This window comes from Canis aureus, chromosome 18, assembly GCF_053574225.1.
Source record: "Canis aureus isolate CA01 chromosome 18, VMU_Caureus_v.1.0, whole genome shotgun sequence".
Lineage (NCBI taxonomy): Eukaryota > Metazoa > Chordata > Mammalia > Carnivora > Canidae > Canis > Canis aureus.
The window spans coordinates 22,883,992-22,911,775 of NC_135628.1; the positions used below are offsets into that span (position 1 = coordinate 22,883,992).

Sequence of the window (27,784 nt, forward strand, 5' to 3'; positions counted from 1 at the left end):
GTACACAAGGACCAAGTACAACTTATCTCAGGAATGCAAGAATGCTTCAACAAGTGAAAATCAATCAGTATAATACACTGTATTAACAGAACATAAAATAAAACTACATGATATCTCAATGGGCACAGAAAAAGCATTTGACAAAATCCAAATCCTGTTCATGATAAAAACATTCAACAAACTTAGAAGGGAAATTTCCTGAACTAGAGGAAAGGTATCTATGAAGAATCTGTAAGTAATATCATATTTAATGGTAAAAGACTGGATACCTTCCCATAAGATCAGGAACAAAGCAATATCTCTAATCTTGCCACTCACACTCAACATTGTAGTGGAGATTCTTGCCTAACAAGGCAGTTAGGCAAGAAATAAAAGGCACTGGAAAGGAGTAAGTAAAATTATCTTGTTTTGCAGATAACATAACCTTGTATATAGAAAATCCTAGGGAATATGCCAAAAAAAATTATTAGAATAAATGAGTTCAGAAAGGTTGCAGGATACAAGGTGAAAATACAAAAATCAAAAACATTCCTAAATATTATCGATGAATAACCCGAGAATGAAATTATGAAAACATACCTTTTACAACAGCATCAAAAACAGTAAAAAAATTTGGGATAAATGCAACAAAGGAAGTGTAAGACCTGTACACTGAAACATAAAGCATCACTGAAAGAATTACTGAAGACTAAAATAAATAGAAAGATATCCTACATTCATGGATTGGAAGACTTAATATTGTTAATTTAAGATGCCAACACTCCCCAAATTGATCTACAGACTTAATGCAATCTCTATCAAAATCTCTACTGGCTCTTCCCTGTTTTTGTTTTTGTTTTTTTTCCTCCAGAACTTGAGAAGTTGATTCTAAAATTCATATGAAAAAATGCAGTGGAATAAAAATAGGCAAACAATCTTCAAAAGGAACAAAGTTAGAAGACTCACACTTCATTTCAAAACTGACTAAATAGCTACAGTAATCAACACTGTGTGATGATAGCATAGAGAGATAAAACGTAAGAGTCCAGGCGTACATGGTGGCTCAGCTGGTTAAACATCTGACTCCTGGTTTCTGCTCAGGTCATGATCTCATGGTCATGTGATCGGGCTCCACACTCAGTAGGGAGTCTGCTTGAAGATTCTCTCCTCTTACCCTCCCCCCCGCAAATAAATAAATCTTAAAAAAACAAAAAACACAACTTAAAGTCCAGAAATAAATCTGTATCTTTAAGGTCAAATGACTCTCAACAAGGGTGGCAAGATAATTCAACAGAGGAAATACAGTCTTTTCAACAAATGGTACTGTGACAACAGAATTCACGTATGTAGGAGAGTGAAGCTAGACTCCTACTTCACTCAATATCATAGTCTTAATATTATTCAGATTAATTTTATTAGTTTTGTCTCCTCTTATTCCTCTTGGAATAAGTTAAATAAAATTGCAGGTTTTAATATTTTTTATTTTTATTAAAATAAAATATAAACTTTTAAAAATCAGATTGTACTTATTGGCTATAATGAAATACTGCAGTTCTCTGGTCCCTACTGTCCTCCTTTCTCCCAACTTACACCACTCTGAATTTATTTATTTATTTTTCTCTCTTTTTTTTTCTTTTCTTCTTTTTTTTTCTTTTTTTTCTGAATTTATTATAGTTTCATTTAATCACAACTGTATTTCTGGATAATATGCTAATATTGCTTCTTTTTCATTTACCCATTTTAGACTTTATTTTCTGTTAGAGTACTAGAGGGTTAAGCTTTTATCTTCCCCTATCCCCAGACTAGCAATTTTTAATAAAGTCAACAAATGGGAATCCTACATATCATTTCTGTCAGTAATTTTTTCCAAGTGCTCAAATATTTTTTCAACACTTTATCAGACCTATTCCCTGACTTCTACTCCTTAAATCCCTCCCAAAGTGTTCTTTTGTACTTTAATCTGAACAGGCTCATCTCTAGGTCTCCTATTCACTCTGTGAATGACAATTCTCAAAGATGTAAACAGGAGAAAAATGTGCACCTAGAACAAGGTGAAGGAAAATCTACACTGGGCTAAAATGAAGAAAGGAGACCTAGGAAATAAAAAATACATAGTCTATTTCATAATTTTGTTTGAGGCTCAATGTGTACCTTTCAGTGCGTAGAGAACAAGAGAATCAATAATCTTTAGAAGTAGTTTTATCTTATAGCTATATTTAGCTCTACTTCTCATGATGTCTTTTTTCTTTGACAGTCTATATTTATTTTTAACTTTTATTATGATAAACTCCAAACATTTGTAAAAGGAGACAAAATAATACAATGAACTAAATAATTATCAGCTCTAACAACTACTAACTCATGGCAAACCTTGTTTCATACCCCTATATACTTTCTATCCTATATAACTTTGAAGCAAATCCCAGAAAAGACATCTCAGTATATATGTCTAAAAGATCAGGGCTCTTTTAAAACAATGTAACCAAAATACTATTAGCACACCTAACAAACAACAATATCTTAATATCACCAAATTGTTATACTGAAAATCTTTCTAAGATGTACCTTCTGTATTGGTTCTTGAGGTACTTAAATTTTTATATCGGTGCTTAATTAAGTCAGAGGAAAAGTGGTGGAGGTGGTAAAATATACCCTTGGTTATTTTAAAGATCTCCATAGGTTGCTACTGATTCTTGATTATATGAATTTTTAAAAAAGATTTTATTTATTCATGAGAGACAGAGCGAGGCAGAGACATAGGCAGAGGGAGAAGCAGGCTTCCCTGAGGTGAGCCTGATGTGGGACTGGATCCCAGGACACCAGGAGCACTTTGACCTGAGCCAAAGGCAAACACTCAACCACTGACTGAGTCACCCAGGTGCCCCAATTATATGAAATTTAATTAAACACTGATAAATCTGCCAAATATCCCATGTTCTGGAAAAGGGATCAATATTATTAGGTTGCCAAGCATTCCCAAACCAATTGGTACATTTAATGGGATTCTGATCAAAATGCAATAGACCCATCCACATGTTTTCAGGCCAGGTCTGACTTGTTCTTTCCCCATAAGAAAATGGCCAGGGGGCTCCAGGAAACCTGGGCTGATGAGGCAGGGAGCAGGGAAAACCAACACAGTTCTACACAGGTTGGGAAGTCACAGCATACGGCAGTAACTGGTTGTCCAGGGGCAACATTGTGCTGGTGAATGTCTACAGGAACCTGATATTTGTTCTGCTGCTTAGTTTTAGGAAAAAGCAAATCGTGTGCTTTACAAGGAAATCTTGAAGGAGACCTCATGTCCCCAAAGACTTCAAGGAGGGGAGATTATACTGTTCAAGCTTTAGGATATCCAGCTTGAACCCAGCTCCCTGAATATGATGGATGATACAAGGTTGCTACATCTGGAAAGCCAGGGAAATCAGAATTGTTACAACTGTCCAGGATGAAAGCTCTGGCCGTTGTCCATGCCTCTGAGATCCCATTTCAAGCTAAGGATGGCATCCTCATTGTTTTATGGGGAAGAACTTCCACCCCACTGCTAGATCTTTGAATCACTAATACTTCTCTCAAGAAGTACTCAAAGCCTTTACTATATTCTATGGCTGAGATGGCCCACTATGGGACAGAGGTCTGTGGCTAGAGTACTTGTTCTATCAGGAGACCCCGACCAAGCTGGCTACCATGGCCAAGGCATAAAGTGGGAGCTCTCAGCAACAAAAGTAGTCAGCAGCTGGAGACCTAACCCAATTTCCTAGTTTCCCCAACAACCATCAGTTACTTCCCCACCAGTTAGGAGAGTAAACATTTCAAGCACCTCCTTGAAGAGTTTTAAAGACACCGTAACAAATAGAAATACTCTACAATGGAGCTGAACTGAAGAACTCTTGCTGGGCTGAGCCAGACAGATTACAGTATACTTGCTGGGCAGATCGAGATTGGTCCAGCCAAAGCCTCACTGAGTCAGAAGCTTCTAGAGCTCAATGCCTAAAGGATCACTCCCTAGTCCTTTCTTGTGGGCAGTTTCAGAACATTCCCTAAGACTGTGTTTTCCCTGACAGCATTTTTTTTCTGGAGTTGAATTCAGATGTTATTCTTAACATACCTGTCAAAGCTTCCTTAAAATTCCTTACTTTTTCTTCTTGGTTTTGATATTTTACCTGCCCTGTTCCATGCTATTTAATCCTAAAGGGGAAGAGTTGGAATAAGGAGACTTGGTTTCTTCCATATCTTCTCCTTTTCAGTTGGGTGAATGGGAACCATCTGAGGTTGGGGCATCTCAGAGTGGATTAGTAGGAAAGGCAGACAGGAACTGGTGGGAAAATTGGTGAGGTAGTAGGTGTACATGCTCCAGTTACACTAGGATGTAAAAATACTAACACAACTTCTCTGGGATGCAGGAATCTGCTCTGACACTTTCATTCCATACTGTGTCATGAACAAAATGAACAGTGTTCAGACCAACAGGGCATAATTGGTCTCTCCTTCATGTATTGGGATGCTTTGGGGCAGTATGAAGGAATGGTTCCCTGTATATCAATCCACTGGTTTGACTTTATAAATTAGTTACCTAATAACATGAACCACTTAAAAAATGCAATTGTCCTTTTTAATAAAGTAATCCCAAAAGCATATGAAAAAACAAATGAGAAAATTATAAGAGTAATGAGAATTAACCCTATAACATTTATAACATAAACTAAACCTATCAACTCTAGTGTATGTAAAAGCTTAATATATAAAATAGGAAGCTCTCTGTAGTGCCAGAGAAGCAAAACGTTCCCACTTACTCAGAGGTTTCCAGGAAGAAAAGAAAATTCCAAAACTCAGAAGGTGAGTTTCCTGCAAATTCTACTCCTCCTCCATAATGATTATAGGATAGGCCCTTTATTCAGAAGCTAAATGACATATATAAATGGTATTCTTATGTGAGAGAAAAATATACTTAATCTAGATTGTTCATTTACAGATTGAATAAGGAATCACTGAACACTTATGAAAACAAGTAACATAAATATGACTCACCAAATTTAACAAACAGAAGCATTAACTGCCAATGAAACAGAATTACTGGGTAGGGGGAAGGAAAGAAAAAGAAAGAAAAAAGATGAAATTATAGTGTGCAGGAAGATCAAACTGAAAAATTCTGCCACTAGTAAATTTCCTCAATGAGAAGAAAAATATAAAACTGCTGTGGATCACAAAAGTCCAAAATTCACAAGGTGATAGGATATCCATAAAAAGAAAGAAGGAATAAAAGGGAAAGCAAAAATGAATAAAAAATATAAAAAAATAATTTGATCAATAAGCTGGGTCTTCAAAAGACCAATAAAAATACATAAATGCTTGGCTAGTCTGATTAAGAAAAGACACAAGTAACAGAGATGCAACGAGAAAATAACTGCAGTCATAAAAGAATGTAATAAACTATTTTTAAAATCTAGTCAAGTAGAGAGTTTCTAGGAAAATGTCAACTACTGAGGTTTAGAAGATAGAAACAGATCATAAAAGAAGAAACTAAAAACGTTTTCAAAGATCTACCTTCTTAAAAAGACAGTAGGCCAGGAAAGACTTAAGAATTCTACCAGGGGCTCCTGGCTAGCTCAGTCAGTAGAGCATGCAACTGTTGATCTTGGGTTATAAGTTAGAGGCCCATTTGGGTGTAGAGAATACTAGAATAAAATCTTGGGAGAAAAAAGAAATTCCATCAAAACTTCAAGAAGAGCTACTTTGCGTTAAAAAAAAAAAAAAAAAAAACAGAAAAGATTTAAAGTATTCCAACTTTTATGCAGATTTCAAAACTCAATAAAGGAAATTATATGTTAAACTCACTTATGAGCAAATAGGCAAATATCTTAAACAATATATAAGCAAACTGAATGTAACCAGGTTTTAAAAAATAACAGTGGCCAAAAAATAAAAAATAAAAAAATGGCCGAGTTTATCCTAGTTATGTAAAAAATGATTTGACATTAAAAAATATATAATGTAGTTTATTATAAGAAAAAAATCCTATCATCTCAATGCTTTGAACACACTATATTAAATAAAATTCAAAACTGAATCCTAATGGAAAAGTCATACCATAGTAACAGAAGAAAGTCATTTTATACCAGAATCTATATGAAACATCATACTTAATAAAGAAATGGCAAAAGCTTTACCATTAAAGTCAGAGACATGACCAGAACACCCACTAAGATCGCTACTTTTCAAAACTACATTGAAAGCTTTTTTTTATAGAGATTTATTTATTTATGGTGGGGGGAGAGGTAGAGGGAAGGAGGGAGAGAGAGAATCTCCATCAGATACCCCACTGAGTGCAGAGCCTGATGTAGTAGTGCTCAATCTCATGACCCTGAGATTATGACCTGAGCAGAAACCAAGTTGTATGCTTAACAGACTAAGCTACCAAGTGCCTCTATACTGAAAGTTTTGATCAAACTCTAAAAAAAAGATGAATGTTAAAAATATATTAATTAATTAATTAATAATATATTAAGCCAAAGATATAACTAGCTACTTGGAAAAGTCTCATGGAATCAGCTGAAAAATTTAAGTTAGTTTAAAGTTAGTTAAAGTTGGCTAAGGGACTAGATATAGGCGCAATAAACAAAAAAAGAAAATTTTCTAAATAATAGCTATAATCAATTAGAAAACATCAACAAGATCTACGAGTAAGAAATAATGCTAAAATAAAAATGTTCATCCAGATAGATATAAGAAAAAAAATAAAGAATATTTAAAATAAATAAATGAAGAGACTATGTTCTGGGATAGGAAGAGTCAATACTATAAAAATCTCAATTCTCTCTAAGTTATTCTTTAAAAAAATTGAGTAAATCCTAATAGAAATCCCAACAGGAGTTTTTGTAAAAGCTATTCTGAAATTTATCTGAAAGAGAAAATGGGTAAAACTAGCCAATAATTTTAGAAAAAAAAAAAGCACAAATATAAATGAGGTACCTGTGTTATCTAGGATAAAAACAGTATAAACAGTATAAATTAAAATCATGCAGTCATGGCATGGCAACAGACAAATCTTGAAAGAGGTTAAAGCTAACCATGTTAATATATGTTAAAAGTGACATTTCAAATCTGTGTCAGGAGGGTTCAGTTAAATATGGTGAATGACTACCTGAGTTTATATTTTTTCCCTTCAGAGCCTCTATTAAAAGAGTAGCAAAGTATTAATGAAAGTAAAGCCCCACAAAAATAAACAGGAAAAAAATGGGCAAAAAAATCGCAAAAATATTTGGAACAGTAGGAAAAGTAATTTATAGCAAAGGTAGATTCTGCCTCCTAATTTGCGGAATCCAACAATTTCATTCCATCACTCACTGATGAGTCTTAGCTATCATTTCTATGCCAGACTACCACAATAGCCTCGTGTACATGTGTGTGAGTAACCGAAATGTAGATTTTTATGGCGCATAAGCCATCTTAGAACATTGCTAGATTCAATATACACCACTCTTTATAGCTTTAGTTATAACAATCTAATCCCTGTCCTGATGCAAAGCTCCCCCTCCACTTACCACCAGATATGCGCAACCACTTTGTGTCCCTAATTCATACTCATCCTTCAGGAACAGAATTTCTATGTCCCTGGTTGCCCTGATTAGGACAAATTCTCCTAATATATATTTTCATGATATTCTATACATTGTGACTCCGATAGACCTATAATTATTTTGGTATTTATTTAATGTATAATTTCTAAACTCTAAGTTTGACAAGCACAGAAATTATATTTGTCTTGTCGAAACCTATATTCCCAGAAACCAGCCCACAATCTGGTACACATCCTAGGTTCTTCATAATACAGTTTTAGTCACAAAAATGTAACATTTTTCTCATTAAAATCAAGAACAGTTTTAAATTATATATTATTTATCAACAAAACATCTGCACAATACTTGGAATTGGCAAAATGTGGTGTAGTTTATAAAGCCTTAATCTTAAAGCTATCAACTTTCCACGAATTATATAAGTCATAAAGATATAAAGATAGAAGTAGTTTCAACGCTTAGTCTATTAAAATGGCTTTTTCAGTAATTCTCCTTATATATAAATATGTTTCTAACTTTCTATACTATAATTCAGCATATAAGGCAAATATAATAAAATAAATGGCATTTACCTACCTATATTGTTCCAAATGCTCTTTAGAATTATTTTATGTAAGGATTTCTACCCAGTTTTAGAACTATAACTAATTAAATGAGCTATTCTTAATAAATTAGGCCTAGAGCCTATTTTAATATAAAAAATCCTTGGTGACCACATTTGGTGGTATATTCATTCCTATTTGACTCAACAAACTAGATTTCTCATCGAAAATATAAGTCAAATTTTCATAACATGTTAAAATTTATTTCTGTTATTTCACTAGAACCATGCTGGATAATTTATAGAATTCTTTAAATGAAAAATGAAATCTCTTTCTATGTGCTTTTAGAAAGATTTAAGCATAATTTTAAAGTCATTTGGACTATTTCTTAGATAATTGCAACAAAGCAGCAAAATTCTTCTTAAAAATGTATTTCCAAGAAATAAAAAATCTACTGAAATTTGGATCAAGTTCCTTTAAAATTTAAATTATGACACAACTGGGGCACCTGAGTGGTTCAGTTGGTTAAGCACCTGCCTTTGGCTCAGATCATGATCCCAGGGTCCTGGGATAGAGCCCTACATTTGAGTTCCCTGCTCAGCAGGCAGTATGCTTCTCCCTCTTGCCTGCAGCTCTCCCTGCTTGTGCTCTCTCTCTCTCTCTAATAAGCTTGTTTTCCTTATATTGTCAATACCTTAGCTCTCAAGCTAATATATTGAAATTCTAATTTAGTTATAGTTATGCTAAATCAAAGAAAACTGAATGTGCTCAGCTAATTTAATCCACATTAGCTGAGGGCTTACAGGTGAGGCATGATGTTATGTTACACAATTGAAGAGACTAGAGACATACTCGTCAAAAACTCAAACTAGTAGACCAAAATCTGTAAATGTGTATAAAACCAGATGATAAGAACACTACGAAGGGACTATAGTCAGGTGATAAGCTTAGTGGTTAAGAGCCTGGATTTACCACTTAACAAGTCCTAAAAAGCTAAGTGACCTAACATCCCCAAGTCAGCTTCTTTCACCTGTTAAATGGAGAATGACAATAATATCTCACAAGGTTGTTGCTGCTAAATAATACATGGAAAACTCCTACAACAATACCTCCTAGTGCATTATTAACATTGAGAGAGTACAGGAAAGCAATAAAATGTTAACTCTTTGATGGTGGTCACAGGATAAGATGGGAAACCAGGTAGATACCAGAGGAAGCATTCTAGTGGAAATGACCAAAGTGAGTTGATCCTACTCAAAATCTGGAATATATGATCAATATTTAATGATTTAAAACAAAATACAAAGTAGTAATTCCCAAAGTATTCATAGACAAAAATCTAAGCTTGGAGTCAACAAAGGTGCAGGTACAGTGGAGGGGCAGCCATACAGAGCAAATACAGAAACCCATATATACAAGAGTATGCCTTTCTTTGCAAAGACAGTAGTGGGCAATCTGCATGGGAAGGGTTCCCAACACAGATGTTAGGAGTGTAGAGGCCAAAGTAAATCTGGTTCTTCATGTCAAAAATTAAAGGAGAAGGGATGGAGGAAAGGCTACTATACAGGAGACAGTACACTAATATACAGTGTTTCTCAAACAGGATACTATTAGCATTTGGGGAACAAAAATTCCTTTTGGTCCAGAACTGTTCTCCAAATCTATAGTGCTCTAAAGTTATTATGAGAACCGAAAATTCCCACTACCACATTTCCTAACATTTCTATGGATGATAATCTTCTCCCCTTCTGTTCTTCCAACAGAAAGGCTTGCACTAATATGTTGTATCTCCAGGATAAATTCTTCTTTCTCAATTTGGCTTGCTCACCTGCTCTATGCCTATAAATCCAGAGGAGAAGTCTGTCTGAGGACAGGCTTACCTCTTAGCCCCTACTCAAGCCTTCTTATTTCATAGAGAGTCGGGGCAGAGCCAGGGGTCAGCCTATATACTAGAAAGGAAATCCTCATTAGGTACATACTCTGAATTAATCAACCAACCATATATTTGATTAATCAATCAATCATATATTTATGACTGAGCCCCATGTCAGGCTTCATGATCAGCACAGGGTCTGCTTGTTCCTCTCTCCCTCTGCTCCTCCCCCTTCTCTGTCTCTCAGATAAATAAGAAATCTTTTTAAAAATATATTATCAAATTTAGAAAAATAAAACAGTAGACTAAATGGTAAGACTGATGAGGCCAAAACTGCAAATCCAGAAAATCAAGTCAAGGTGAACTCCTAAATGTAGAACAAAGATGAAAACATGGAAAACACAGGAAAAAAAAAACACAAGCAAGTCCAATAGTATCTATCAGGAGTTTCATAAGATCAGAGACAAGGATGAAGAGGAAATAGCTGTCAAGTAATAGAAGAAAATGTCCCTGAGTTTAAATGACATACAAAACTTCTGAATGAATTGCTTTCCAAGTATAGAGCAGACTGAATGAAAAAGACCCAAATCTGGACACATCTAAGTGAAATTCGAAAATGTCAAGGATTAAAAGGGGGGTAAGTGGACATTTCCAGAAAGAAATGTTATGTAAAAGGAATAATCAAGATTCCACGACATTTATTACTGGTAATATTGAATACCAAAGGATAATGGAGTAAAAATGTCAAAAGTTTTGATGAAAAAAAAGTTTTAAAAAAATTACGGTATTTTTTAAAAGCCATTACACATTCACACATATATACATACAAAAATGTGTGTATATACATACATGGTAAAAGAAAGTTTAACTATATTTCCAGTTTTTAATTTGTTTTAACTAAATTCTACCTTCAATGTGAGACTCGAACTCATGATCCCAAGATCAAGAGTAGCATGCTCTACTAAATGAGCCAGCTAGGCACACAAAAGAAAGTTTAACTACATTGAAATATTTAATAAACACAAAAAATAATCTCCTCCTGCAAAGAGATTTCCTTTCTAGCCTTCCAGACAAAATATATGCTGTATTTAAATATATCATTTTCTATCTATATGAATGTGATTGTTTTATTAATTAATATCTTAGTGATCTTTCCAGATGGAGTTCATTCTTTTCAATATATCTAGTAGTTCCCTATATGGATGCATCAAAATTTATTTAGTCTGTCCTCTTCTGAAAGATACGCAGGTACTTCCATTTTTTGCAGTTATAATTAGTGTTCAAATTAGTATTTATATATCTATATTTACACACAACGTAGGTACCATAAATGAGTAAATACTAAAAATAGAATTGCTACATCAGAAGATACATGAAACTGTTCTTTAAACAGGTTCTGTCAATCACATTTCCATCAAGAGGTCTTCATTTCATTATTTGTTATAATGAATTGCCTCATAAAGATATCAATGTAAATGCTGAGAACACATGCAGCAAAAGGAGTGGCCATAAACAAAATTAAATTCTGAATTTTGCTCTCACTTTTTTCCAACATGCCATCACAAAAAAATCTAACTACACATTTATTTCCTTATCTGTAAAATATAAATAGCATTGATACAACTCATAGTTATACAACAAAATTAAATGACCCACCTGCTAAAAACATGTAAATGCTAAATATTCTGTTTTAGCTAATATTCCGCAACTCAATCTCATCTCTCATTGTGACTGTTGCTAATTATTCAAAGTATCAATGAAAAACAAATCTCAATAACAGCAATATAATTTTTCCTACCTTGAAGAGTCTTTAAAAAAATTAAAATAGTTGAGGGCTTTTTCCTAATTTTATCATTTTAACCAACTACTTTGCATTTTGTTATCTTCTGATAAGTTTTAATTCAGAAAGGAAAATGAACTATCATTTGTAATGGACTTGTCAATATTCCTATTATAAATTGTGTCTTACAAAAAGAAAAGTGTCTTACAAAAGCGGCTAGGATACCTTTCTGGCTTAGAAACAATTTCTTAGAAACTTACTTGGAAACAATTTTTTTTTCTCCAAGTTCCTATTTAAATTCCAGCTAGTTAATATGCAGTGTAACATTGGTTTCTGGTGTAGAACTTAGTGATTCATCACTTCTATACAACACCCAGTGCTCATCACAAGTGCCCTCGTTAATTCCTATCACCTATTTCAACCCATCCCCTGGCTCCCCACTAGTAACCAGAGTTTGTTCTCTAGGTAAGAGTCTGTTTCTTGGTTTGCCTTCCCTCCCCACCATGTTCGTTTGTTTCTTCAATTCCAATAAGTGAGATACTATGGTATTTGTCTTTTGCTCACTGACTTACCTCGCTTAGTGTAATACTCTAGCTCCATCCAACCTTGTTGCTAGACGCAATTTCCTCTTATGAGCAATGCGTTAAGAAAGAAGTCCTCTCCAAAAACAAAAACCAGAAAAAGGTAGAATCTGGGGAATATTTTTACTAAATAAAGAATTCTGGACTGGTATCTCCCTTCCCCACCACAATGCTTAAAACTGTTTTTACTTCCTTCTAGCCTTTATGGTCTCTGATGAGAAATCCAAATTCATTTAAAGAGTTCCTCTCCTCCATTACTCTATTAGGGGTTTTTGCTTTCAGTTTTTTTTGTCTTATTTTCAGTAGTTTAATTATAATGTGACTAGAAATGGATTTCATTTGGTTTATCCTGTTTGAGGTTTGCTGAATCTCCTGACTCTACAGGTTTATGCCTTTTACCAAATTTGGGAAGTTTTCAGAAACAACTCAAATATTTTTTTCTGCATTGTATTCTTTCTTCTTTTTTTGCTGAGTGTCTGATGAATCAAAATGCCAGACCTTCTGGTATTATCCCATAGGTCCCTGAAGCTCTGCAAATTATTTTATTCAATGTTTTTTTTTTCTCTCTGTTGTTCAGTTTGAATAAATTTCTATTGATCTCTAAGTTCATGGATTCTTTGTCACCTCCATTCTGCTACTGTACTTGTCCAATGAGGTTTTTGTTACTGTATTTTTCAGTTCAAATTTTCAATTTGGTTTTTCTTTTTGTATATCTTTACTGAGACATTCTTTATTTCATTCATTTCAAAAGCTCACCCTTACCTGTTGTGGTGCATTTATAATAGCTTTTTAAAATCTTTCTCAGATTATTCCCACATCTGTGTATCTCAGTGTTTTGTCTATCTTTGCCTATGTGGAGTTGACATTTTCCTAGTTCTCCAGGTGATAAGTATTCTTGGAATGTATGCTTCACATTTTTAATATTGTATTTTGAGACTGTCCTGTTGAAATCTATGGAGAGTGCTAATATTTTTGTGGTAGGAAGCAATTAATTCAGTTGAGTGTAGGCCTCAAATTCTGACTTTCTGAGGTACTGCTGCCATTTCAGTTTAGTCTTCCATGATTATTTGCACCCTTGGTTTGTGAATTTAAGTTTTCATTTCTCTCCAGTATATTCCTAGGAGTGAGACTGCTGGTTGACATAAGTATACACTTAACTTCATCAGAAACTACTAAATGCTTGAAAACTTTCACAATGTTATTTGGATCTGTCCCACATATGCACCACCTACTAGCCAGTCTGGGATTTAGGTGGTGGTCTATCAGCATTTCAGTACTCAAGATCTGTATGGCATACTCTTTAGGGTCAGATCCACATACACACAGCTTAAGGGCAAGTCCAGGAGTGCACAAACAACTTTAAGGAATCTCTTTCCAGACTTACTCCCTTTCTATACATTTGTCGGGTACTTCTATTTCTCTAGGATGCTCTTTACAATGCTCTGGCCAGAAATCATTGGCTCTGTTTAACCCGCTCTGCCACAGATTTCCTACAACCAAAATCCTTCAATGGAAGAGGAATGTACCCTCCGTTGGGAGTTAGTGTCCTCCTGGCTGTTACAGATGCTTCAACACTGTTGCCAAAGGATTTCCTGGGAGTTGGGATGCGAGAGAACTCAGAATAAGAAAAAGAAGAGAGATTTCTGCACTCTAATGAGTATCCTGTTCTTTAAACCAGAAGTAGGTTTCTGAAGTTCTCTCTGTTCATTCTGATGCCAACCTTTGGGTTTGGGGATAGTTGGTAGGAGATACCAAGGAGGAAAAAAGTAAACTCACCATTGATTCAGCAGTATTTAAGTTTCTGGTTGTCTTCTCTAACCTGCCTGCTACTATTGACTTTTTAGTCCACAAATAGCCACTCCTTTATTCACGCCAATTTTTACAGCTGCATTCACTATGAGAGATGGGGTAGTACATTTACTCCTCCTTACTGGAACCCTTAGTAAGTTATATTTTCCACCAAATTTGGGTTGGTTTGGTGCCATTACTTCTTCAAATATTTTTTCTGTCCCCTTTTCTCCTTCCTGTGTGGAACTTGTATTACATGTATGTTGAAATGCTGGACATTGTCCCTAAGGTCTCTGAGGTTCTATTTACTTAATACCTTCTTTCTCTCTCTGCTTTGGATTGAATATTTTAAAATTTATTTTCATATTTTCTCTGCCACCTCAAATCTGCTGTTGAGCTTGTTCAATAAATTTTTTAATTCTAACTACTGTACTTTTCAAATATAAATACCTATTTTGTTCTTCTTTGTTTCTCTGTTGGGATTCTTTATTTGTTGAGTATTATTAACATACTGCCCTTTAATTTTCTGTTTAAAACAACCAATTTGAAGTTTTTGTTAAATCCAACATCAAGTTCAGAGTCCATTTCCATTGACTGTTTTTCCTGATTACGGGTCATCATTTCCTGGCTTTTCTTTTTCTTCTTCCCTTTCCTTCTTTTTCCAAGTCCAGTAGTTTCTGCTTGAAAACTGAATCTTTAATATAGTAACATTCATTTTATTTTTCAGCATCATTGGGTCTTTTTTAGTAATTCATCTGGATTTAAACTACAGAATCTGCCCCCCCTCTCCCATGGTTTGCAGTTAGGACATACATGTTCAGTTTTTTAATTCTTATTTTTATATTTTAGACTGGTTTTCTAAGGGTTGTGTCTATGTCTGTATAGCTTAATAGTTAGCCAATGACTTGGGCATAGGTTATGCTCAAACATCTCAAGTCTAAGATTTCCACCATCTGCCATTTGATTTGTGTATAGAATGGGGAATGGATTCAAACTTACAGCGAGTTCCCTCATCTCCCTTGCTTTGAACTTTTTGCCAGGCTCCCTGAGGTCTCCTCTCCACATAGGTAGTTTCCCAGGCAACCAGAGCTGTGTGGAGAGCTTATCTCAGTACTTCTCTGGCTCTCTTGTTTCTAGGATTTCTCTTTGAAATTTCTACTGGTCCAATGCTCACCCCAAACCCAGGTCTACAACCTTGAGCTAGAAAGGCAGCAGGTCTTCTCTATTTCTAACCAAATCTACCACTTTTTACCAGCAAAGTCATAGGTTTTTATGTCCATTCTCACTCTCCCATTCCCTGAATCACAACACTTCTCTATTCTTTCAGCAAAGCTACTACTTTTCTTTCTGTCCCAACCTGGGAAAGCTTTAGTTCTCACCAATTGAGGGGACAGGGGAGTACTGGGAAGAGCCCAGGCATGAAGGCCACCCAACTTACACTGTTCTCACCTAAGAGCTGTGCAAGATCAATTCTTTAACTGCCTTTGGTCAATTTCCAGTACCCCTAAATGGCTGTTTTTCATGATTGTGTCGTTTTATATTTACTTTTTGCAAAGGAGAATTGCCAGTCTCTTCCTGCCCCTACTACCAGAATTCAAATAATGTTTTTTATAAAAGATTTTCAAGGTTTTAAGTATACAAAACCTTCATTATCACAAATTATCAATTGAAAAGATCGTAATTGGTAATACTGCCTCTAAAGAGGCAATTTTTTAAGATGCTCATTGTGAAGAAAAGAAGGAAGAAAAAAGAAACAAACTTTAATGTTCCTTAGAAGGGGAGTCACTAAATATTCATCCTATGAATGATCTGCAACAGTAAAAGAACATGGTTTTACTTGTACTAACATGAAAATGCTCTCCAAAACATAAAACAAAGTGTAACAGGTATCACCCCTAGGGAAGGAGCAGAGATTGAAAGAAGGGTTAGTTAAAAAGCTCCTGACTCTATCTGGTAATTGTTACAAAATTAATATACTTACATATATCTGTGTAACAAAACAATAACTTAAATGGGTTTTTTTCAGCTAGAATTAATTGTATATTTGGAAAAGTCATTATCATAGGGTTCCTAGAGCTTTTAATACAGACCCATAGGGATTAAAGAAAACCACTTTACCTAATAAAATTAACTACTATTATCTATAAGATTTTTTTATGCAAAAATGCTTAGCCTCATTCCTCAAGTCATGAATCTGCTAAAAATAATCTTCTTATAGAGAAAACTTCATCCCTTAAATATCCTATGCCTTATGTATTAGTTTGTACTTTTTATCATGGATTTTTTTCCTAGTAAGCCATTGCAGTCTATGTCACACTAACTAATGCCTTTTAATAAGTTTCACAGGCACCTTTTAAGTAACAAGGCTTCTTTAATGCCTATAATTAAGAATTACAGTAAATAAAACTCATTAACAATTACTCTTAATTCTTTAAATTTTCATCTTACAAATCACATTATTTTTTCCCCAAACATTTTTACTCTAATCACAACCTTTATAGATTTCAAAGAGGAGCCTTCAAGACAGGATGGTGTGTAAATGAAAACAACTTACATTTCACTTTTAGTCACACACACATTGAAGTTCCCACATGTAGCTCCTGGGTATTTGGTTTGAGATTACTAAGAATTAAGTTATATATATATATATATTGATTCTTGATAAATATTTATCAGGTCAGAGGACTTCTCTTATTCGCCTATATTACTCTCAAAATTGTGAAATGGTAAAACAATCTTTTGTATTAATACTAAATGACTTAGGAAGAATTTCTTATTATTGTTCTTTAAGGACCCCTTTTATAAAATCTCTCTTAGACTTTTCTGCTAATATAATCAGCCACCTACACCTGCTAATTTAAACAAAAGTGATCAAGTGGTATTGATAGTACAAGTCTTTTGATTGGGGCATTTATCCCATTTACATTCAGTGTAACTACTGAAAGATATTAATTTAGTGCCATTCTATTACCTGTCAAGTAACTGTTGCTATATATTGTCTCTGTTCCTTTCTGGACTATGTTACTTTTTGGGCTCTCCACTTAAGGGATACCTTTTATTTCTTGTAGGGCTGGTTTGGTGATCACAAATTCTTTTATTTTCTGTTTGTCTTGGAAGCTTTTTATCTCTCCTCCTATTCTGAATGACAGCCTTGCTGGATAAAGTATTCTTGGCTGCATATTTTTCTCATTTAGCACCCCGATTATATCTTGCCAGTCCATTCTGGCCTGCCAGGTCTCTAGACAGGTCTGCTACCAGTCTAATGTTTCTACCCTTGTAGGTTATGGACCTCTCGTCCTGAGCTGCTTTTAGGATTTTCTCTTTGTCTCTGAGATTTGCAAGTCTCACTATTATATGTCTGGGTGTTGACCTATTTTTATTGATTTTGGGGGGGGGGGGGTTCTGTGTCTCCTGGAGTTGGATGCCTGCTTCCTTCCCCAGATTAGGGAAGTTCTCAGCTACAATTTGTCTAATATACCTCCTTCCCCTCCTTCTTTCTTCTTTTTCTGGGATCCCAATTATTCTAATACTGTTTTCGGTTTATGGTATCACTTATCTCTAAAATTCTCCTCTCACGATCCAGTAGTTCATCTCTTTTTTTCTCAGCTTCTGTGTTCTCCATCATTTTGTCCTCTATGTTACTCCTTATTCGGCCTCATCATAGCAGTTGAGCCTCCATTTTTTACTGCATCTCTTTAATAGCCTTTTTGATTTCAACTTGATTTTAGTTTTTATTTCTCCAGGAAAGGATTCTCTAGTGTCTTCTATGCTTTTCTTAAGCCCAGCTAATATTTTTATAAGCATGATTCTGAACTCTAGTTCCGACATCTCACTTATGTCCATACTGGTTAGGTCACTGGCACTCTTGTTCTCATTTTTCAGGAGACTTTTTGCATCTTGTCATTTTGCCCCGAGAAGAAAAGATGAGAGAACAAAATACTAAAATGGCAACAAGAACCCCAAAGAAATATACATTAAACAAATCAGAAAAAACTTGAAACTGAAAAATACAGAAAATATACTCAGATAGGCAAACAGAACAGAACAATACACTGGGTCCTATGTGTATTTTGGTCCATTTATTAGAAAACTAGATCCCAAAATTGTAACAAAAGAAAAACTTATATGTGCATAAAAAATTAAATACAATGAAAGGATAGAATGTAACCGTAAAAATGAAAAATAAGAAATAAAAAAGGAATATAAACAGGTGAATAGTACCGAGCAATACACTATTTCCGGAGTGTATTTTGGTCAGTTTGTTAGAAGAAACTACATCTCAAAGTTGTAAAGAAAGAAAAACATGCATATACAAAAATAAAATTAAACACATTGATAGGATAGAATGTAACTGTAAAGATGAAAATGTAAAAAAGATGAAAAAAAACAAAAAAAAAGAATAAAGTGAATATGATCAAACAGGTGAAGAGAACAGAGCCATAGACTAAATCCTGGGTGTATTTTGGTCTGTGGGAAGAAACTGTTCCCAAAATTGTAAAGAAAGAAAAACTTATATAAATACAAAAATAAATTAAATACAATGAAAGGACAGAATGTAACTGCTAAAAATGAAAAAGATTTTTTTAAAAAAGAGTTGAAAAATAAGAAATTGATTGAAAAAGGAAAGAGAGGCACAAAAACAGACGTATAGATCAATGGAACAGAAAACCCAGAAATGGGTACTCAACTCTATGGTCAACTAATATTTGACAAAGCAGGAAAGAATATCCACTGGAAAAAGGACAGTTTCTTCAACAAATGGTGTTGGGAAAATTGGACAGCCACGTGAAGAATGAAACTGACCATTCTCTTACACCATACACAAAGATAAACTCAAAACGGTTGACATATCTAAATTTAAGGCAAGAATCCATCAAAATCCTTGAGAAGAACAGAGGCAACAACCTTTTTGAACTTGGTCACAGCAACCTCTTGCAAGATACATCTATGAAGACAAGGAAAACAAAAGCAAAAATTGACTATTGGGACTTAATCAAGACAAAAAGCTTCTGCACACAAAAGAAACAGTCAACAAAACCAAAAGACAACCTACAGAATGGCAGAAGGTATTTGCAAATGACATATCAGATAAAGGGCTAGGATTCAAAATCTATAAAGAATTTATCAAACTCAACACCCAAGAAACAAACAATCCAATCATGAAATGGGCAGAAGATATGAACAGACATTTCTCCAAAGACATACACATGGCCAACAAGCACATGAAAAAAATCCTCCATATCACTTGCCAGCAGGGTAATACAAATCGAAACCACAATGAGATACCACCTCACACCAGTGAGAATGGTGAACATTAACAAGACAGGAAAAAACAAATGTTGGAGAGGATGTGGAGAAAGGGGAAGCCTTTAGCACTGTTGGTGGGAATGCAAACTGGTACAACCACTCTGGAAAACAGTATGGAGGTTCCTCAAGAAGTTAATAATAGAGCTACCCTATGAGACAGCAATTGCACTATTGGATATTTACCCCAAAGATACCGATGTAGTAAAATGTCGGGACACCTACATCCCAACATTCATAGCAGCAATGTCCACAATAGCCAAACTGTGGAAGGGGCCATGATGTCCTTCGACCGATGAATGGATAAAAAAAAGATGTGGTCTATATATACAATGGAATATTAGCCATCAGAAAAGACGAATACCCACCATTTGCTTTGACGTGGATGGAACTGGAGGATATTATGCTGAGTGAAATAAGTCAATCAGAGAAGGACAATCAGCACATGGTTTCACTCATACATGGAATATAAGAAATAATGGAAGGGATTATAAGGGAAAGGAGGGGAACTAAGTGGGAAAAATTAGAGAGGGAGACAAACCATGAGAGACTCCTAATTCTGGGAAACAAAAGGTTGTGGAAGGGGAGGTGGTTGGGGATACAGGGTGACTGGGTGACAGGCACTGAGGAGGGCACTTTGATGGGATGAGCACTGGGTGTTATACTATATGTTGGCAAATCCTGCAGACTCCTATAGCGTGCTCCTATGCCACTCCTCCCAGGGGATGAAAGGAGGGTCTTGCCAGTTCTAAAATTTGTTGGGCCACCAACTATGCTTTGGTTTGTGGTTTATGGTAACCCCAAACTGAGAGCACACTCTTGGGCTTTGCAGTCAGTATCCCTGTTCCAATGCCCAGGAACTCTGGGTACTCAGGCATCCTGGATCTTCCTATGACCCCAAGGATCCTGAGACCATACTGTCTTACCCAGGATCCCGCCTCCACTTCACTGCCTGAGCACCTTTCAGGCAGGGACCCTCACCAGAGCAGACTTCTAAAAGTTCTGATTTTGTGCTCCACTGCTATATCACTTTCCAGTAGCTGGCTTTTTTCTGGGGGGGGGATGAGGGGGGTTCTTCCCCCAACAGTTTATCTTCCTATATATCGCCTCAGATTTACTTCTCTTCACCTCCTACCTTGCAGAAAGTGGTCGCTTTACTCTATTTGTAGAGTTGCAGCTATTGTTTTCTTAAATCTCCAGTTGAGTTCATAGCTGTTCAGAATGATCTAACTGCTATCTAGCTGAGTTCCTGGGACCAGATGCAACTAAGGTCTCCTACTCCTTGGTCATCTTGGACTCTGTCCTTGGTAGTAGAAGTCTTAAAAACAGGTATTCTTTACAACTCCACCACCATTGAATCTTGCTTGAATACCACTGTAGTTATACACACTGTCTTATTTTCACTTTCTTTTTAGGTCAGTTGTCCATTGTCTCCCACCTACATTAGTCAATTCAACATTCATCTTTACATTTTTCCCTTAGTGAATCCCAAATATTGTTCTTAGTCATTACTTGAGTTCAACTAGTAACAACCTTATGTGTGGATTATTATCCTTTCTCACATCGTCTATCCCATTTTAGTCTTAAAATATGCTGTAAGCTGGATAGGATAGGTATTATTTCCATTTTATAGATGAAAAAAGGAAGCTCCAAAACTTTGAGACATGCTAGAATGGGGTCAATAGGACGGAAAAAAAAAGAGAATTCAGCTCATCTGGCCCCAAACCATGCTCAACTCCTTTTGTTATAATCACAGATTATAAGCAGCATTTCTCATGCATAATCTAACAAAGCACTCTCAATATATTCCCTAAACAAAAAGGAAAATGTCCAAGACACTGAACGGATAGCAAATTAGGACATTCTGCAAGGAACTGACCATGAGCTAGGGATATGCTGAGTTTCTTCATTTGCATATGAAGAAAAATCATGAAACAATCTAGTTTTGAGAGAGCACTGGGCGTGAGAAAATACAGTTTCTAGTTTTAGTCTTACCACAGTACAGTGGGTCTTTATTATGACTTTAGCTCTGTAAAAAGTAGACACACAAATTTCCACAGGTCAACACAAGCCATCTCTCATCATTCCTACATTTGGACATACTAATGGAATCAGAAATACCCTCGAGAAACTAGGAAGCAGTTGCAAAGTTTGGTGTAATAGAAGAAAATGAGTTGCTAGTAATAATGTGCTCAGGGGCAGTCAGTGATTGAAATAAATGCTTGCAAGAATAGTAGATGACTGAAATAAAAGTAAGATTAATAATCAGAAATGGCCATTAAAAACTATTTGAAGTCAGAAGGGTTCAGTGATGCTAGATGTTATGATTAACACTGGGTTAAGATACTTCTCACCACTCTATTACCTATCTTCCTGGACTATGACAAATAGCTACCAAATCAAATCTATTTAATGAAAGAAAAGGAAGGATTAAATATAAAACCTTTCCTTTTTAAAAAGAAAACTACCTTTTTCCCCCTCTTATTTTTTGCTTACAGTAGTAATCTTTTAGGGTTAAAGGCAATTAACCAAGAGTACAAGAAATGCCAAAGGAAGAGTGATAATGGATACAGATTTTAATTACTATACATTACATAATTCCAAAAAAAAGACTATTATAATGTTTAATAAATATAGCAAAAATCCAAAGGGAAAGCATGTAGTCATCATTTCTTTTCCCACTTCCCCAAATGTTTTTAAGTATCTGGTAAAATAAGGGGAAAGGAAGGTTTGTCAGCATTCACTAGGTGTATCATGTGTGCTTTCTATTTCTCTTTATTATAATCTCTCATAGAACAAGAGCACTCTCTTCTACATAGCCCAATATATTGCCTTGTATTCAACAGGTACTCAACAAACACTCAGCTAATGCTCTGAATTATTTTTCCTTCTGTTATCCAGCTTTCAGCCAAATTGGACATAAAATTTTATATAATCAACTGATAAATACAAAGTGAAATATAAAGTCACTTTGGAATTGCCTTGAGTTTCTAATAGCACCTATGTGTCAGAAGCCAATTTATTTCTCCTGTTAATACTCAAAAGATCTGGGCAGCCCAGGTGGCTCAGCAGGTTAGCTCCACCTTCAGCCAAGGGCCTGATCCTGGAGACCCGGGATCAAGTCCCACGTCAGGCTCCCTGCATGGAGCCTGCTTCTCCCTCTGCCTGTGTCTCTGCCCCGCCCCCCTCTCAGTCTCTCATGAATAAATAAATAAAATCCTAAAAAAAAAAATACTCAAAAGATCCAAAGAAAATTCCAAATTGAAGCAAAGCATGGATGGCTGTAATGACTCAGAGAAAAAAATCTTTTGGGAGGGAAAGCTGAAGGGTGCCCTTTATCAAAGATCCTTGTACCTAAAGCATAATTAAAAAATAAAAGTAAGAATGGTTTTCTAGGAGCAGCTGAGTGGCTCAGTCAGTTAAGTGCCTGACTCTTGATTTCAGCTCAGGTCTTGATATCAGAGTCCTGAGTTTAAGCATCACATTGGGCCCCAACTGGGCATGGAGACTACTTTAAAAAAAAAGTTTTCTAGCAGAAGCTTATCTCTTATCTCTGACAGGGACCAAATTTTTGGTGTGCTTGGATTTGACAAAATAAAGTGTCAAGTTTGAAAGAAAATTAAATAGAAATGCAAAATTAAAATGAAATGAAAAAATATTTTTATTTGAGAGGACAATATCAATATTTCTAGATAAAAATAAATTGCGGGCAATCAGGGTGGCTCAGCGGTTTAGTGCCGCCTTCAGCCCAGGGCCTGATCCTGGAGACCTGGGATCAGGTCCCACGTCAGGCTCCCTGCATGGAGCCTGCTTCTCCCTCTGCCTGTGTCTCTGCCTATCTCTCTTTGTGTGTGTCTCTCATGAATAAATAAATAAAATCTTTAAATAAAATAAAAAATACAAAATAAATTGAACTCAATTAATTTTGTTCTCTCCTAATACCCCTCTAAAGTATAATAAAGATGTGTGTCTGTAATTTCATTTTAGTTTTAAAAGCATAAATTCACAAAGATAGGAAAAATGAGAGAAAGTGGACTTTGAAAGCTGTAAAACATGTGGGCAAAGGAGTAACTAAATTGAGCAAACCCAAAGAGACCAAACTCAAGAAGCTATGGAGAAAGTAAAAAATCATCCCATTTACACAACAAAATCTTCCAAAGGCTCAGAGTTCAGCAGCACAAAGAACTTGAGGTGAGCGAGGAGAGCTATAGAAAGGAGACTTAGATAGCAGTTGTTCAGTGTTCATTAGCTCATTTAGTAATAAACTGTAGCTGTCTTTCTCCATTCCTGGTTTTTATTTTCTTGGAGCTGTATTTATTTTCATATATACTACTTACATTTCACCCTCCTTATAGAGTAATTGCCTACCCCTTCCCCTGTAAATTACAGGACCAAAAAACTAGAGGTTTATTTTCTGGAAAGACTAAGGTAAGAAGTGTCTGGTCAAAGGGCAATGAAATCATATGGAAAATGGAATTACTGAAAGATGAGACAACTCTGCCAGCTGCTTCTCCCTTCTGACTACCAGAAGACTTTAGTTGGTCTTAATCTTCCAGGAAGATGTCAAAAGTCTTCTCTAGAGAATATGACCAGCCTAATAGGAAAGACACAGATATCAAGTTCAGGTTTACCCCTAAACAATCCAGTCATAGAATGGCTACAGAGCTCCACATGCAAAAAAGAGCTTCACATTTTTAGTTTTCCACTCTTAACAATGAGCTAATAACCTTAGGATATTATATGCTGAGAATGCCTATAACATGAAAGATACAGACCAGAATAAACAATCAAACAGGTAAAATCTACTTGGAATAATGAAAGTATTCAGGAAAGAAAACAAGCATCATTAACATTCTCAGAGGAATAATACTGTATTCATGAAATCAGAATGAAGATTGCTCCAGGAGAGGAACATCAAGAGGAAACAAAAGAGCTCTTAGAAAATAAAAATCAAAAGTAGAAATAAAAAAATTCAGTGTAGAAAGCATGGACAATAAATTTGGGGAAATACCAAAAAAGTAGAAAAGCACAGAGGTAGGAAAAATAGAAAAGAATTACAAGACCTGATAGAAGACATCTAAGTAAGAGAAGTTATATAAGGGAGGAAAATGATAATACTTACTGCTTTTGATTCTGGAAAATATTAACTTGCTAGACTAAATGGTGAATAGAGCACCCAGTGAAATTGGTGAAAAGAAACTCATAGCATTACACATCACTGTGAGATTTCACATTAGGGACAAAAGAAAAAAAAAAAAAAAACAAACGCACGTCAAGAACCAGGAATCAAAGTGCTTTCAAACTTTTCAATAATGACATCTAAAGATAGGAGATGAAATGACACATTTAAAAACATTTCCATCCTAAAATTCTTTACCCTGCCAAAGTATTAATCAAGTGTGAGTATAGTTAAAACTTATTTTCAGACTTTCTTATAAGGTTTCACAAAATTAATCTACCACAAACACTTTTTCTCAGATTTAAAAAAAAAAAAAGTGCTGCCCTCTAAGCATGAAACAAGGACAAGAGAAAAAGTAAAGACATGAAGTACAGGAACTAGACCTAAACCAGGAGAAAGGCAAAAATGATTCTCAGAAAGATAGCAACAAGTGTATATCAGGTATGGAAAATAAGGAATCCATATTCAACAGGTCAGAAGCCTCCAGGACTGACATCTTCAAGAAAATGAAATTGATAAAACTTGAATTAACATACTGAAAGGTGATTTAGAAAACTAGCAGAGATTTGGGGACTGAATTATTGATAAGTAGTGTATATAGAAAACTTAGCAAATAATTATTAACTCCAAGAAAATAAAAATACAAGAACGGAGAAAGGCTGTTATAGTTTAATAATGGATCAGTTAACACGTAACCGATCTAATCGAAATTACCAATATAATTACGTTGGGAGAATTGAGGGATCAGAAGCGTGTATGATATATATATGATATATATACAGAGAGAGCAAGAGTAGAGTTGGAAAAAGAGCTAAATCCTCCTCTTCTATAATGTTTAACTGACAGATCAAGAATCAGCAACACAAGCACGACATTTACTGGTACAACTAAAAGGTTCAAAGTAGTAGCCTCTAGGGAGCAAGAAATAGAAATAAAGAGAATTAGGGAGCACTGACGGTCTTTTACTTATATGTGTACTAACAACTTCAATTTTTAAAAAGTATAAAAAATACATCTCTCATGTATAAAGAGTAATGCCAGTTTTTTGTTTTTTTTAAGATTTTATTTATTTATTCATGAGAGACACACAGAGAGAGAGAGAGAGAGAGAGAGAGGCAGAGACACAGGCAGAGGGAGAAGCAGGCTCCATGCAGGAAGCCTGATGTGGGACTCGATCCCAGGACTCTGGAATCATGCCCTAACCAAAGGCAGACGCTCAACCACTGAGCCAGTCAGGTGAAGAGTAATGTCAGTTTGAATGAAGAAAAATCAGAGTTATAACCATTCTTTTAGAGTTAAAAACAAACAGGACTTTTTCTTTGAGGGTTAAAGCCTGAGGAAGACCAAGTTGTTCTTGGATGATATGCTTCATTAAATTCTTCTTTGTATACATTATGACATGAAATGTATTTTTAGGGAAACATTCCACTAATATATTAACAATAAAATAAATAAAACCAATATTTAAAAGCCTAAAAGAATATTTTCAATTTTCAAAATATATGTATATTCTCTACATTCATAGCGTAAGGATTTAATTTAAACAAAAGGAAACTTTAGTCAATCTTAACTCATCATAAAACTGCTTCTACTTACTGCCATGTTTATTGAGCGTCAAACAAATCATTTTCCTTAACTCATACCTACCAATTCCATTTTAACAAAAAACTGGGGCTTAAAAATTATTGACCTGTACTCAAATGCAATCTAGATTATAATATTATGCTAAAGCAAAATGACACATCTCTCTGTGCTAAGATATTTTACAAGCTACTAGAATTAGCTCTCCATTTGCAACATTTTATTGTCTTACCACTCAGGCTGTTGTCCCTTTCTACTTACACCAGCCTTTAAAGCACTGGGCAAAACATTACATAAAAATATGCACAAGGCATTGCATTAAAAATAAGCACAAAAATCTATTTTTGGTGGTGAAAAAGAAGTGGGAAATATTCTCAAAGGTATAATGTCATTCAGTCATGCCCTCTGGGCAGGAATGCTCATGTGAGAAGATAGGGAGACAGAGGCCTCCCCACATAAGGAGTCCTTGCCATAGGAATGTCAAAATAGTCCAAATATTAGAAGACTTTGATTTTACATGTCCAAATGAAAATCCTGCATAGAAAAGCCTTGCTAATTATTTAACAAAGTTTCAGAGATTTAGAAAGTCCAAAAAGGTCCTACCTTGGTGAGAGCAGCAAATTATATCCTATCCAAAATGAAGAGATTATTTTGGGTTTTTTTTTTTTTTTTTTTTTTTTTTTTTAGCCTCACATTTCTTATGTGGAAGACTTTCTGGTTATAAGAAACATAAAGAATATGCAATATATTCAAAGTGGTGAAAAAGTACTCCAAACAGATGAAATGACAATTGAACACTGGTTGGTACTACTTAAATCTTTATCTCATTGTAAATTTCCCTATGGCAAGACTAAACACTGTACACAACTGGATATCCTTAACAGCTTTCATTTCCAGAAGTTAAGGATTGAGCTGGATATCATGTTTTGAGAATATTGGTAACAAAATGAACTAAAAATACGGTAATTTGGTTTTTCACAAATTTTTAAAAGGTTACATAAAAATATGGTTTCAAAGATTGCAGGATGTTTTAACAAGTCCTTTTCTATAATGATAGTTTTCTGCTGTAACAGAACTTGTTCATATGCTTTGGTTTGATAAAATGGCATTAATGATGTACTTTACACTTAGGCTTAATGAAAAGAGTCACCCAGTGTCCTGGATAAAGCTTGTCAGCACTCATTTAAGCATAGGTAGCCCTAGACAAAATTGTCAGGGAACCAAGTTTGTCTTCCTTTCTGCTCACCTCTGATGTCCATAGCTCCCCTTCCTTCATTTCAGTGCCCTCCTATCTATTCTTTTCCCGGGGTTTTCAACATGTTCAAACTTCCCTGGTTCTCCAAAAATCAGCAAGGTCCCAATATTGCTGCACAATTCCATTACTTTGCCCCCTCATGAGTTCTCCCACATTCCCATTTCAAACATTCACTACACTGAATTACCAACAGAGGATTTTGTTAGAAGAGAAAGGAAAAAGAGGGTATCATTTATGATTTACTGAAATTCCCCTCCACTTCTAAAAATCAAATGTCAGTGCAGTTCCTTACTCTTTTTCCAACCTCAGAAGAAAATAGACCCTGCTCCCCTACAAGGCTACAATGAATCA

General features: G+C 35.2%; 1 protein-coding gene across 7 annotated transcripts in view; it reads right to left on the bottom strand.

The window, feature by feature from the left end:
* PALS2 (protein associated with LIN7 2, MAGUK p55 family member) overlaps positions 1-27,784 on the bottom strand; it is a 110,145-nt gene that overhangs the window by 64,153 nt on the left and 18,208 nt on the right. The gene's annotated exons all lie outside the window — the stretch shown is intronic.